Genomic DNA, 12,375 nt, shown 5'->3' on the forward strand with positions numbered 1-12,375 from the left:
TATGCAGGAGAGAAGACTTCAGAAGAACAGAAATAGAGGCCTGTGTTCACTTGTGATTTTAATTACCCTGCCTCCTACGGCGATGAGTGTCTTCTAGCTGGGAAAGAGCGGAAGCAGTTGGGGCGGGTAGTGACATGGGGCTTCGTGGCTACCTAATACGTAGGGATTGGATTCCAGACCTTTCCCAGTGAAGAGAGAATAGCTGCTAGTAACAAGAACTAACATGTATAATTCACAGAGTGCAGAGGAACTTTACATGATTTCCTGTAACTGGCCTGTGAGGTAGGTAGCTGACAATATGTAAGGGTTGTAGGTTTTTTGTTTTCTTTGAGACAAGGTCTGACTCTGTTGCCCAGGCTGGAGTGCAGTGGTGCAATCTCAGCTCAACCTCCATCTTCCAGGCTCAAGCCATCCTTACACCTCAGCCTTCCGAGTAGCTGGTACTATAGGCGTGCACTACCATGCCTGGCTAGTTTTTGTATTTTTTTGTAGAGATGGGCTTTCACCCTGTTGCCGAGGCTGGTCTCAAACTCCTCAGCTCCAGCAGTCGTCCCACCTTGCTCTTCCAAAGTGCTGGGATTACAGGCATGCACCACCATGCCTGACCTAGGGTTATCGTTCCAATGCCTCAGATCTTCAGTATCAGGCACAGACTACTCAACAGACACGAGCCTGGCCCGTTTTCCCTTTCCTGGCTGTGTTATCTGCCTGGTGGTGTCCCTGATTTCTAATGGGAAGCATAGGGGTTTAGAGATTTCACTAACTTGCCTGTGCTCACACATTTTAAGTGGAAGAGGCAGAGTTTTGAACCCAGTGGGTGTCACTTTTTTTATTATTATTTTTTGTAGAATTGGCTCTATGTTGCTTAGGCTAGAGTGCAGTGGCTGGCTGTACACAGGTTCAATCATGCTATAGTTTTGAAGTCCTGGCCACAAGTGATCTGCCTCAGCCTCCTTAGTAGCTGGGACTACAGGTGAATGCCTTCATGCCTGGCTTGGGTGTCACTCTTGAGGCCTGTGTCCACACACTGCTACCTCCTAGAAGGTAGAGTAGTTGTAATTGTCAGCTAATAATCCTGTTCAGACTAATGGTTACTATTCCCTGTTGAGTTTAATTTTTATTACATCCTTCTCAGAGTTTCTTGCTCGTCTGTCTTTTCTGAAGATCATTGAGGATCTCCCTGTAAGTTTAACAGCTCAGGTGAAATTGGAAACCTATAGATTGAGTCACGTTTTGAGGTATATGCAGAAATGGTTGATTGCCTTTGGTCCCCAGCTTACAGTTTTGTGTGTGGTTTTTTTCATTCCAGTTACTAGTCCAGGAAAAGAAGAGGGCTCTTGGCTGGGGTGAGGAAACCAGGTGCACACAGTGGGCTGGTAGTTGAGAGGGGATAGATAGGGCTGTCATCTGCAGCTGAGCTCTTTGACCTGCAGTTGGAGTGGGCAGAGAAGAGTTGTGGTTTAGGATCCAGATGGGTGGGAATGGGCTCATGCTTGCTCAGACTCTGCTCCCTGGCAGTTCATCTTGAGCTGGGTCCAAACTTGATACCTTTCTTCTGAGCCTTCTAGGCTCCTGTTAGCTAGGATCTGAAAATGCTAGGTGCAGCTGGTGCATTGACACGTTCCTGTAGTCCTGGCTACTTGGGTGGGGCATGGTTGAAGGCAGGATTTGTAGGCCTTTGTGGTGTGTGCTGTGATTGCAACTGTGAATAGCCAATGCACTCCAGCCTGGGCAACACAGTGAGACCCGCATCTCAAAAAAGTACTAGATGCAGGCTTAGGGTGTGCCTTTTAGCTTGTTGGGGCCTCACTGAAGCTGTCAGACTCTTCCCAATTTCTGTTTCAAATCATACCCCCTTCTGTGGCTGTGGGATCTTAACCACCTTCCTGGTGTTTGCTTACCAAATCTGTGGCTGAAGCCTCAGGCAGGAGGGACCAAGTTGGAAGAGTAGTTTAGATTTGAGAGGGCGGCTTGAAAGGCTCAGGAGGGAAGTCCAACTGAAAAAGGGTGGGGTTCTGCTGGGTGGGCCATGGACAGCAGCGGGCCTGGCAACCCACATGGACTAGGCGGTCTGGGCTGGGGCAGGGACCCCTACCTCAGCCTCCCTCTGCCTGCAGGAAGAGTGAGTCATCTGCACATCCTGCTTGCAGTCCTCACTGTGTGGTGCAGAGTAAGGGTGGCCAGGTTGTTGTTTGAGGCTGGGCTTGCACTTGGGCAAGGGCCAGTACCCACAAGCAGGAGGTGAAGGAGGAGCCTCGAGAGGAGAGGGTTGTGGCCTCAGGAAGGCTGGGCTGTGGGCCTCTAGATAGGGGTGGGATTTGAGGGCTTCTCTGCCGTGGTGGGTAGGGGAGAGGTTAACAGTGGAAGTTTCTAGCGGCAGATGTGAGGCAGGAAAGGGGAAGCACATCTGGAGTTCTTTCTGTCCCCGCCCTGCCCTAGGGAGGCCTGAGTCACTGCAGCAAGGACTCTTGCCCTTCCCATCCCAGCTGGGCTCTGCATGGTTTGCTGGATCCTTCCTTTTCCTTGCTTTTGTTGTGGGCAGCCAATCAGAGCCTGCGCCTGTGGATGTCTGTGGTTGCTGGGCAGTATTCACTTGGTGCTAGGGAGGCTCATGTCACCCAAAAACCACATAGAGGTGGCGACCCGGCTCCACGGTCCAGCACATGGCACAGAGGCTAGGGGCAAGAAGCAGAAAGGGAAGGGGGTGTTTGGATCAGGGGCCGAGGGCAGGGCATGATCTTGGAAAGCTATGGTAGAATGAGGGAAGGAGGAGGCTCTTTTATCCACTTAACCGGGCAAAACCTCAGAGCTTCCAGAGAGGGAGGGTGAAAGAAAGGAGAAGGGGTCGGGGGCCCAGGGTGTCAGTTGACTCAGATAAAATCTTCGCAGAGCCTGGAGTGTGAGTGGGAGTGGCTGAGAGAGACTTTGTAGATAAACCAGTAGATACTGGTTATAAGCAGCTATTTATTTTAGCTTTGTTGGCACTTCTGCTTAAGTCACTTATTCAAAAGTTACAAACCTTTCAAGTTCTTCCAAGAAAAACCTATATTGTTTCCTTTTTTCCTGTGTCCTGCTTTGAGCCGGAGCTGGACAGCTGCTGCTCTCAATGGGTCAGACCCATCCCACCAGCTGCCCACATGCCCTAAATGTGCCACTTCCCCTTTTGAAAGGTGGGGGAAGCCTAGAATGTTGAAGGGAGAGGAATGAAGCACTTTGGAGGCTCCACCCAGTCATTTCTGAAATTAATACTGTGGTTTTCATGGCAACAGCCACTCTTTATTGTCAACTCAGAACTTTCCCTCCATACACATCAAATCAGTTTTTCTGGGTGCTATAGCTTCCCTGCTCCCCCAGCCAGTGTGAATATAGGGCACTGCAGGGCACAGACGTCCCCCACTTGCTGTGCTCCTGTGTGTTTGAATGTGATTTTGGGGTTCCCACCCAGTTCTCTCCCTCTAGTGCTGTGCAGCTCACATTGGTGCTCCTGAAAGGTTAGAGAAACTGCCACCTGCTCCTGTCTGTTTGCTCCAGTCAGACTGGCATGGCTCCCAGACCAGGCTGTTTTACTCCAGGGGAATTACTGGGGTGTCCCAGTGCCTCAGCACCCAAGGGATGGGTGGAGTGGGGTATGGTGGGGGGTGCTGAGGGCAGCACTCTGTCACTTGAATCTCCCATTAGAGGGAGAATACCTTGCGCTGGTGGTACTGGCTCCGTGGTGACGTCCTGGAGACCCCATCTCCACTTTGCTGGCCTCTCTTCACTCCCTTAGGCCCCTCCCTTCTCCACTACCCCCCTTTGTTTTCTGGATTTCTTCAGGATTTCGAGACCAGCCTATTGACTATTGACTATGTTTTGAACACAATGGGCGACGTGCAGATCAGGGGCTAGATGGTCAGTTAGGGTTTGGGGCTATTTCTGATAGGATCTCCCATGGAATGTGCCTCCACTCCCAGCTGCCCCCTCCCCTCTGCAGCAGGAACAGCAGTCATGTGAAGGCCTCTCTGCTGGCTCAGCCCTTTTGCAATCATCTGGCGGGCTCTGCTGGGATGGCGTGGATGGCAAGGATGGGCAGAGCCAAGGGGTAAAGGAGGGAACGTGGTAGGGCATGAGGACCCGTCAGAGTTAGGAGGGCTGAGGGAAGGAGGGCTGCCAAGGTCAGGCTGGAGGGGTGGAAGCTGCTGAGCAGGCCAGGGAGGTGGAATGAGCTTACGGTACCCATCCTGGGAGACTTTCAAGGTGGAAGGACAGTTGGTAATAGTGGGAACGCAGCCAGTCATCCTTCAGGGAATCAGCATTTCCCCTGACTCACAGGGGACCCACAGGGTTCTTTCCGGCTAGTCCTCCATGTGGGACCTGAGTCACCAAGATGCCTAGGGTGTTGGCTGCCCTATGGTGGCAGGTCCTGTGCCCTGCCCTGCCCCACCCCACCCACTCCTACTGTTACGACAGGGGCTAGCAAACACGCCTGTTTTATCCCACTCTTCAATAGTAACTATCCGTCTCTCTGAATCAGACTTACAGAATGTACCTCTTACAGGGACTGCCAGAGACCATCTCTAATAACCTTTTTTTTTTTTTTTTTTTTTTTTGAGACGGAGTTTCACTCTTGTTACCCAGGCTGGAGTGCAATGGCGCGATCTCGGCTCACCGCAACCTCCGCCTCCTGGGTTCAGGCAATTCTCCTGCCTCAGCCTCCTGAGTAGCTGGGATTACAGGCATGTGCCACCATGCCCAGCTAATTTTTTGTAGTTTTAGTAGAGACGGGGTTTCACCATGTTGACCAGGATGGTCTCGATCTCTTGACCTCGTGATCCACCCGCCTTGGCCTCCCAAAGTGCTGGGATTACAGGCTTGAGCCACCGCGCCCGGCCTCTAATAACCTTTTATTTTACCAGTGGGGAAACGAGCCCAGAGAGGGAAGTGACTTATCAAAGGTGCATCCGAGCCTTTCCATGGTCCTTGCAGTCACTCACTGAATCACTTTTGCTCCAAAGCTGAGCAGGAGGATGCTTCCCTCAAACATCAAGGGGTAACAGTGGTGGGCGCAGCATGCCACTTGTGGAGGGGCAGGGAGAGCAAGGCATCTAAAAGCTTCCTGCACCCAGAGCTTGGTAAGGGTAGCTTCGTAAGGAGTGTGGAAGTGGAGCCAGCCCTGGGGCCAGGGTCAGCTGTAGCGATCCAAGTCCTGGGGCGGGCACAGGGCACGGAGTGTAGCAGAGGCGGGACTTCGAGTGACAGGAACCTCAACTACGTGGTGACTCAGGCTCTGGGCAGCCTAGGCCCTTCCCTGCTCAGCCTGATCTCCTTCAACTGGACTTAGGGAACTGTAAGCAGAGGAGAGAGGGAAACCCAGGCTGGTCTCTCTTTCCCCAGGAAGCTGGGGGAAAGGCGGAGGAAGTTGGAAAGGACGGGAGAAAAGCAGATTCCAAGAAAGGGGCGAGGAAGTGGTGTTCCCTCCTTTCTCAGCCCCTCCCTCCCTGTTCCCCGCTGGGGAGGGGAGCTGGCTGGGGCGTTGGCTGCTCCGTTTACTCCAGCTCCCTCCCTCTGCTCCTGTTTACAACTCAGCCTGCCCAGTCCTTAACTCAGTGCTAAGCTCTTCTGTTTTCTCTCTCTCCCTCCCTCCTTCCTTCACAGCCTCACACAATCACATTTTGACGCTTTTTTTCCTTAATCTCGGGTCCCCATCTCCTATTACTGTCTTACAGCATCTCCACACCCCTAATCTCTGCCTGAATCCAGACATGGCCCATGTGTCTACCTGCCCGACTCTCCTTGCCCAATTCCTGTCCCTCTCACCTGCCTGGACAGTCTTTCTTTGCCTTTTTCCTCCCAGACGGTACTCTGGAGACAGACTCATGTCTCTTATTCTCTAACCAACTTTCAGTTGGGTTTGCTTGGGCTTGAAGATTTCATTAGGTCTGAGTGTAACTGGAGAATTTCCGTGTATCAGGGCTCTCTGATCTAAGAAATTCAGGAACTCCTTATTTGAAGCTTGAAGTTTAAATCCAGGGTGGGGTTTGAATTGAGCTGGGGAAGGCTGAATTTACTTGGCTTTATATTTTGGGGTAGGGTTAGGGGTCTGGGGCTTGAGACTTGCTTAGGAAATAATGTTTAGATTCCAGAATCACCAGATAGATTTACTGTTAGATGGGGGACAATGACAGATTAGGAAGTGATGGAAGTGAATGGAGAAGGGCCTATTTGACAGGAATGTTAATCTCTGGAGTGTGTGTGTGTGTATTGGGTGAAAGTGGGGTCTGGGAGATCCCAGATGGTGATGCTAAGAAGGGTTAACAGTCATTTCTCTGCCTGCCTTGTTTTTTTTTTTGGAAACTGACTTTTGCTCTTCTTGCCGAAGCTGAAGTGCAGCGGTGTGATTTCAGCTCACTGTTACCTCTGCCTCCCGGGTTCAAGTGATTCTCCTGCCTTAGCCTCTCTAGTAGCTGGGATTATAGGCGTGCACCACCACGTCTGGCTAATTTTGTATTTTTAGTAGAGAGGGTGTTTCACCATGTTGGTTAGGCCGGTCTTGAACTCCTGACCTCAAGTTATCCACCTGCCTTGGCGTCACAAAGTGCTGGAATTGCAGGTGTGCGCCACCATGCCCAGCCTATTTGTCTGCTTCTGAGGATATCATGCAAAAGGACCTTCAATGGGGGGAAAGGTCTGCTTCTAAAGAGACTGCAAACAGACTGCACACCTCATTTCCCTTCTGGGATCAGAAACTGAGATTACCGTTTGAGCAGTCAACTTTTTGTCTTCCTTGTAACATGCTGATTTCAGAAAAGGGGACTGTGGAGAGAAGAGAGGGTAAGGGGAATCCCCTGGCCAGGGGCCTGCCCACGGAGCTCCCCTTTGTGGTTACTATGGAAACAGGCATAATAGGAACAAAATAGAGGCATGTTGCCGGGCAACAGAAGAGCCCAAGTTTCATTACAGACATACACGCACACTGACACATACACATAAAACCGTACATACCAGGGAACCTCCTCTACCCGCCAGGGAGGGAGTGTTACTTCTGGGGAAGCTGGGGTATCCCTGTGATGACAAGTCCTAGAGCTCATCCAGCTTTGCCAGTGCTTTTGGAGGATCATGGTACCAGCTGCCTCTGAATGGTGGTGGAGCACCAGCGGCGGGGCTGACCTCCCTCTTATAAGAGGAAAGCTTTTACTTAATATCACAGAGGAGTCTAAACCTTCAAGAAGATGGAGGTTTTCTTTGCAAAGTAGGGACCAAAGGGATTCCTTAATACTCCTTATAAAACATGGTGTATAAAAACAAACAAACAACCAAACAAAAAACAGTGTGGGGGCGGGGCTCACGCCTGTCATCCCAGCACTTTGGGAAGCTGAAGCAGGCGGATCACTTGAGGTCAGGAGTTTGAGATCAGCCTGGCCAGCATGGTGAAACCCGGTCTCTACTAAAAACACAAAAATTAGCCAGGCGTGGTGGTGCGCACCTGTATTCCCAGCTATGTGGGAGGCTGGGGCAGGAGAATCACTGGAACCCAGGAGGTGGAGGTTGCAGTGAGCCGAGATTGTGCCACTGCACTCCAGCCTGGGTGACAGAATGAGACTCCACCTCAAACAACGACAACAACAACAACAAACCCCAAAGCATAGTACGAAGGAGACAGGGGGTGGTGGTGTAGTAGCTGTGTAAAATGCCTGGTAAGAAAGAGAACTTCCAATTCTCTCAAGTATAGGACCTCCAAGGAATTCAAAGGTCAAGGTAAAGGGATATCAGAGCCGTTTCCTCCTGGACTGAGCTTTTTTCTGGGATTCCATCTTGCCAAAGTCTCTATTACCTCCACCACCACCACAGTTCCCCCACCCCACGTTGGACACACAATAAATGTTTAGGCAGCTACAGGAAAGACCCACAAGTAGGGGAATTGATCCCTGGGGGCTGAGAGCCAGGGGAAGCTGTGACAGTGTGGGATGCAGGATGCTATCTATTGTAGAAAAGGCAAGGGCTTTGGAGCCAGTTATGCCTGGAGTTCATTCATTCATTTGAAACACAGCTCTTGAGTGATTGCTGTGTGCCAGTCACTGTTCTAGGCATGAGGGGCTGGAGTGTGGCAGTTCATGCCTGTAATCCCAGCACTTTGGGAGGCTGAGGTGGGAGGATTGCTTAAGCCCAGGAGTTCAAGACCAGCCTGGGCAACATAGTGAGACCCTATCTCTGCAAAAAAATTTTTAAAAATTAGCTGAGCATGACGGTGTGTGTCTGTAGTCCCAGCTACTTGGGAGACTAAGGTGGGAGGATTGCTTGAGCTCAGGAGGCTGAGGCTGCCGTGAGCCATGAATGTGCCACTGCATTCCATCCTGGGCGACAGAGTGAGGCTGTCTCCAAAAAAAAAAAAAAAAAAAAAAAAAAATCCCTCAATTAATCTAGGCACAAAGCATACAGCAGAGAAAAGCGAACCCTGCCATCATGAGGCTTAAATGCTAGTGGAAGTTTTGACTCTTGCTTCTGTGAGTTGTGTAATTTTAGGTAAATCATGAACCCTCTCTGAGACCGTTCCTCACTAAGTGCCTCCCTCCCAGGGTGTGCAAGGATTAAATGAGCTGACAGATGAAAGTAGCACCTGGTGAAGTGGCTCACTCCTATAATCCCAGCACTTTGAGGGGCTGAAGTGGACGGCGATCACCTGAGGTCAGGAGTTTGAGAATAGTCTAACCAACATGGTGAAACCCCATCTCTACCAAAAAATACAAAAATTAGCCAGATGTGGTGGCGGGGACCTGTAGTCCAGCTACTCAGGAGACTGAGGCAAGAGAATCACTTGAACCCAGGAGGCGGAGGTTGCAGTGAGCTGAGATCGAGCAACGAGCAACTGTACTCCAGGCTTGGTGACACAGCATGACTCCATCTCACAAAACAAAACAAAACAAAACAAAAAACCAGCGAACTAGCTGCTGCAGGATCAGACACAATCATTATGAAGGTAGTTTTGGGAGGGAGTGTGGGGGAGGCTACATCAGTGGGCAGAAGGAGAGGAGTTGGCAGAAGTTTCTAAAAGTGTCTCCACTTACACCACTGAAACTTTTGAAAATATTCCCCTCCCCTGGGCTGAGGAGGCAGTCTTAGGAAACCCCAGCTCTGTTCCAGCCTGCAGGATCATGGTTCTTTTCTTTCTTTTTTTCTTTCTTTTCTTCTCTTTCTTTCTTTCTCTCTCTCTCTTTCTTTCTTTCCTTCTTTCCTTTTTTTTTTTTTTTTTTTTGGAGAGACGGAGTTTCGCTCTTGTTACCCAGGCTGGAGTGCAATGGCACGATCTCGGCTCACCGCAACCTCCGCCTCCTGGGTTCAGGCAATTCTCCTGCCTCAGCCTCCTGAGTAGCTGGGCATGGTGGCGCTTGCCTGTAATCCCAGCTACTCAGGAGGCTGAGGCAGGAGAATTGCCTGAACCCAGGAGGCGGAGGTTGCGGTGAGCCGAGATCGTGCCATTGCACTGCAGCCTGGGTTCAGGCAATTCTCCTGCCTCAGCCTCCTGAGTAGCTGGGATTACAGGCAAGCGCCACCATGCCCAGCTAATTTTTTTGTATTTTTAGTAGAGACGGGGTTTCACCATGTTGACCAGGATGGTCTCGATCTCTTGACCTCGTGATCCACCTGCCTCGGCCTCCCAAAGTGCTGGGATTACAGGCTTGAGCCACCGCGCCCGGCCTTTTTCTTTTCTTTCTTTCTTCTTTCTCTCTCTCCCTCCCTCCCTCCCTCCTTTCCTTCCTCCCTCCCTCCCTTCCTCTCTCTCTCTCTCTCTCTCTTCTTTTCATTTTTGAGATAGAATCTTGCTCTGTCACCGGGCTGGAGTGCAGTGGCTCAATCTTGGTTCACTGCAACCTGTGCCTCCCGAGTTCAAGTGAGTCTCCTGCCTCAGCCTCCTGAGTAGCTGGGACTACAAGCACGAGGCACTACATCTGGCTGATTTTGGTATTTATTATTATTATTTTTTTTAGAGATGGGGTTTCACCATGTTGGACAGACTGGTCTCAAACTCCTGACCTCAGGTGATCCACCTGCCTTGGCCTCCCAAAGTGCTGGGATTACAGGCATGAGCCACCACGCCTGGACTAATTTTGGTATTTTTAGTAGAGATGGGGTTTCACCATGTTGGCCAGGATGGTCTTGATCTCTTGACCTTGTGATCCGTCTGCATCAGCCTCTCAAAGTGCTGGGATTACAGGTGTGAGCCACCACGCCCAGCCCGGATCATGTTTTTTTTAGAGGGTAGGGTTGAGGTTAAGCCTTCTCCAGCCTTCCAGTTGAATGGGGCAAGAGCCAACCCAGAACTACCCCTCACTAGGTAATCTTGATTCTCATACCCCTGAATGAAGTACTTGGACAGTGATCTCTGCTCTGGGGCTGCTTCAAAAACCAACTCCTCCCTCCTGCCTTCTTCCCTGTTGACCAAGAGGGTGGCCAGAACAAACAATGGAGCAGATAAGTTGGCTCTGAGCCTGGGACTCTGGCCTCTGCTATTTGATCCAGTCAAGGCGAAGGCGCAGTGTCCACGCCTTTCCACTCTCTTCTTCCTTTTCTGTCCCAGCAGCTCCCCCAAATCCCCATTTCCATTTTTGCAGATAGCCTGTGTTTCCAACCTAGGTGTAAATCATCTCCTGTTTCTTTTTCTTTTTTTTTTTTTAAGACGGGGTTTCACCATGTTGGTCAGGCTGGTCTTGAACTCCCGACCTCAGGTGATCTGCCCACCTTGGCCTCCAAAGTGCTTGGATTACAGGTGTTAGCCACCATGCCCAGCCGATTTTTCTTTCTTTTTATTTTTTGGAGACAGACTCTTGCTCTTTTGCCAGGCTGGAGTGCAGTGGCACGATATCGGCTCACTGCAACCGCCATCTCCTGGATTCAAGTGATTCTCCTGCCTCAGCCTCCTGAGTAGCTGGGACTACAGGCGTGCGCCACCATGCCCAGCTAATTTTTTCTATTTTAGTAGAAACAGGGTTTCACCATGGCGTGAGCCACTGTGCCCAGCCTTTTTTTTGAGACGGAGTCTCACTCTGTTGCCCAGGTTGGAGTGCAGTGGCAAGATCTTGGCTCACTGCAACCTCCACCTCATGGATTCAAGCGATTCTCCTGCCTCAGCCTTCCGAGTAGCTGGGACTACAGGTGTGTGCCACCACGCCCAGCTAATTTCTTTGTATTTTTAGTAGAGATGGAATTTCACCGTGTTAGCCAGGTGGTCTCGATCTCCTGACCTCGTGATCTGCCTGCCTTAGCCTCCCAAAGTGTTGGGATTACAGGTGTGAGCCACCGTGTCTGGCTCATCCTCTATTTTAATATGCACTGGGAACATTGGAACATTTGCTCTTTCAAGGAACCAAATGATGATTCATTCATAAAATTAAAAATCCTTTGGTAAATTGTTAGCAATGGTTACTTTTGGGGAGAGGGACTGGGACAGGGGAGGAGAGAGACGTCTACGTTTTGTACTTTTCTTTTTTTTGAGATGGAGTCTGTCCCCCAGGCTGGAGTGCAGTGGTGAAATCTTGGCTCACTGCAACTTCTGCCTCGGAAGTTCAAGGGATTCTCCTGCCTCAGCCTCCTGAGTAGCTAGGATTACAGGCATGCGCCACAATTCCTCGCTAATTTTTGTATTTTTAGTGGAGGTGGGGTTTTACCATGTTGGCTAGGCTGGTCTCGAACTCCTGAGCTTAAGTGATCCATCTGCCTTGGCTTCCCAAAGTGCCGGGATTACAGGCGTGAGCCATCGTACCTGACCTTGGTGTTTTTGTTTTTTGTTTTTTTTTTCCTAGAGCGTTTCATAGTTCCAAAGCTTAGATTTTTTCCTTTAAATAATGTAGGTGCTCTTTAAATAAGGGGTGCAGAACAAAATGGGGAGAAGGTGATTCTTGGGAAAGTCTGGGTCTATGTGTGCTTGGGATGTGTTGTGGCGGGGCTGCCTGTGCCTTGGGGTTGAGTCATGATCTGGGCACCTGTGTGTGTGTGTTAGAGAGAGCGAGAGAAAATGCTGGTGCCCGCCTCTGCTTTGTGTTTTCACTTGTCTCTGCCTGTCTAGATGTCTACACATGCGGCTCCACCTTTCTGTGTCCATTATATGAGTGCCCATGTCTGTGGCTCCTCGGGCTGTGTCTTCCCTCCCCCACAGCCTGTACCCTGTGCCGGTAACTGGACCTGGACACAGCCCCCAGGGTTGGCAGCAGAATTGACTGCTGAGTATTTTTAGCCTGTAAACATGTTTGCCATTTCAGAGGACAGGGCCGAGCTGGTCTCAGCTCCAGCCCACTCATGATCTTGCAGCAAGAAGGGTGCTCCTGCCTGGGCCAGATCTCCTCAGTTCCCCAGCCTGCAGTCTCTCTTTCCCAGCTTTTGGAAAGGAGGGGACACTGGCTTGGA

Source organism: Sapajus apella, unplaced genomic scaffold (genome assembly GCF_009761245.1).
Source record: "Sapajus apella isolate SASKATOON/1434 unplaced genomic scaffold, GSC_monkey_1.0 scaffold14, whole genome shotgun sequence".
Lineage (NCBI taxonomy): Eukaryota > Metazoa > Chordata > Mammalia > Primates > Cebidae > Sapajus > Sapajus apella.